The sequence below is a fragment of the Oratosquilla oratoria genome, chromosome 10 (assembly GCF_046742065.1).
Source record: "Oratosquilla oratoria isolate Oo_2021 chromosome 10, ASM4674206v1, whole genome shotgun sequence".
In the NCBI taxonomy this organism is placed as follows: domain Eukaryota; kingdom Metazoa; phylum Arthropoda; class Malacostraca; order Stomatopoda; family Squillidae; genus Oratosquilla; species Oratosquilla oratoria.
The window spans coordinates 51,059,036-51,061,535 of record NC_134786.1 but is presented as its reverse complement, the minus strand read 5'-3'; the positions used below and the strand labels follow the sequence as shown (position 1 = coordinate 51,061,535).

General features: G+C 38.0%; 1 protein-coding gene across 3 annotated transcripts in view; it reads left to right on the top strand.

The window, feature by feature from the left end:
* Positions 1–520: 520 nt before the first annotated feature.
* LOC143029204 (neural cell adhesion molecule 2-like) overlaps positions 521–2,500 on the top strand; it is a 988,127-nt gene continuing 986,147 nt past the window's right edge. For all 3 annotated transcript variants that reach the window (XM_076191770.1, XM_076191771.1, XM_076191769.1), the window contains exon 1: positions 521–1,472. The gene's annotated coding sequence lies outside the window, so the exon portion shown is untranslated. The remainder of the gene's footprint in view (positions 1,473–2,500) is intronic.

The following is a 2,500-nucleotide window of genomic DNA, read 5'->3' as shown; positions in this document are numbered from 1 at the left end:
ATAATTTTTTATTACAGAAACATCTTCAGATACCAAAAACATACTAATGTATGAATATACATACACACAATGTCACACGCATGTATATTTATAAACATGCACATAGATATATATGTGAATGTCTACATATACATACGCATACGCAAAATACGTCTCTAGTAGATGTTACTTTGGCAGTGACTGCAATAGCGAAACCTGCATTAGGATAAGTAACAGCAACAGCACGATATGTGGTATGCATGCTTGAGTAGTGGTGGATATATTAGTACAAGCTAATCCACGGCAGCTTTGGTCACGGTGACTACCAATAACAGAAGTGGTGCCAGGAGCAGGTGAAGTGACATGGGCGTGGAACACCAGCAGGTGTGAGAAAGGAAGGTGGATAGATGAAAAGGAGCAGGTAGCTGTAACGTTATATTCAGTAATGGAGATGGCATCAGCAGAGGCAAGAGCAGGAACGGGAGTAGCGGTGGTGGCGATGGTGGTGGTGGTGGTGGTGGCGGAGGCGGAGGAGGCGGTGGTGACGGTGGTAGCGGTGGCGGCAGCAACAGCAGCAGCAGCAGGGTTGAGGCACTGGGAAGCTTACCGGTTCAGTGTAGGCTGGAAAGCGTAGTGGGAAAGGTCTCACAGGTTCCTCTTCGGCGGGCGTCGCGCTGGCCCTGCCTCCTCCCAACTTGAAGAACTCCATCACTTCTTTCCCTCCTCCTGTGGTTTCTGCATCTTCGGAAAATAGATGCGCCTACAAGTGAACAGTGATGGTCTCTAATCCGCGCCTATATATGTTATTGATTAATTGTGGAAAAAGTTATAGCATGCAATTTCAAATGTAACTCCAAACCCGCAAGAAGTTAGTAAATATATACATATATATATACATATATATATCAGTGAATTCAAATGGAGTTAAAGAAGCTAGCTGCTTATATTGTTGTATTTTGTTGTAAAGACGTAAATAAGTAAAATTGGGTGCTCCTTCAAGGAAGCAAAAGAGCTTACATGGTGTTGCTTACGTTGGTGATTCGAAAATGTTGGAGCGATTCAGAAGGTGTCTGTGCATAGTTCCGTGAGTTTTTAATTTCATGGAGCTTTCCAGAAAATATCAGTTACCATGGTGATATCTTAAAGAAAGTGCGACGTTAAGTGATCCTAAGCAGACAGTAGCAAACACTGCATCCATCAAACTAAAAAGGAGAGTTAAAATGAATTGTATCATGTCGATGTTGGTAGTAATCGTCCAGGAAGTAACACCACTACGGGCAATATAACCATGGCCCTTGGAAAAAGAGGAGACAAGACAGAATCACCTCTGCGTCCAAGTGGTAGGCTAGGAGCTTCAGATTTGATTGTACGTGTTCAAGTTGAATAAGACAGTAAAAACGTGTTCTTCTTCTTCAAGAAAAAATCGACTTCAAGTCGCTGAGGGAAAGTACGGACCAAATGCGTCTTTGGAAAAGCGCCACTTCTGAGGCAAGGTGGCTTTCTTCTTATTTTCTATTTTAATTTTCTAGTCAATGGTCATTGATCATTGATTGTATTTCTAGAATTAGCATGCAAAAAATATACATAAAAGACTACATACAATTGAATATAGGAAATTTTTCTCATGAACAAAATATATAAAGTTTACATTTTTTTATATTCTATCCAGGTTATAGAGTTATCAATGGAGAATCTGAGCAAATCATTGTTTCATCATTGCTGCAATATTTACATTAGCCCACAACTACTTTATATGTATTCCTCAACATAAAAAATAAAGTACAGAAATACAGAAAGTGACGTGGATCACAAATACGTAATCACGTAGAAATGCTTCCATGCATACACTCATATGTATACATTACAACATATAGTGTTTCACACCCACACCCACAATAATATAGAACAAGAGACAGATAAAATATTCATTCTATTACATGTATGAATGGACAATCACGAAACATACCTACAGAATATATATCGACTCATGGAAGCATATAGACTGTATATTTCGAGAACTATTTACTTCTATTACGTTGAGCTCGGTGCGCACCAGATAAACACATATTCAAGAACAGTCAATATTAGACACACATACATATATAATGAAAACAAAGATAAATGCAAACAACACTTAAACAGTGGAAAAGTAATTTTCACTTGAAATGAAAATTGCTCACTGATGTGTACAGATGTACTCAAGCAAAAAGACTTACATACGTTGAGAAAAAAAATATATCATTTAAAGGACAAAATAGAACTAAAAACTAAGTAAATATAAAAAGTTTTAAAATGCAGGATCTCGAAAAAGCAAGTATATTTAAAACAGACGGACATGAGAACAAAATACCAACATAACCAAGTTTATTTGAACCCAACCACATTTACCTGTATTTATGTACATGTACAAATTCACATATACGCACAAATGGAAATTCAAGTAAGAACACAAAAGCACTAACAACCACAGACACAAGCGCTCGCACATGCATCTACCTCTCCCAACCATAGAAGAGTTACA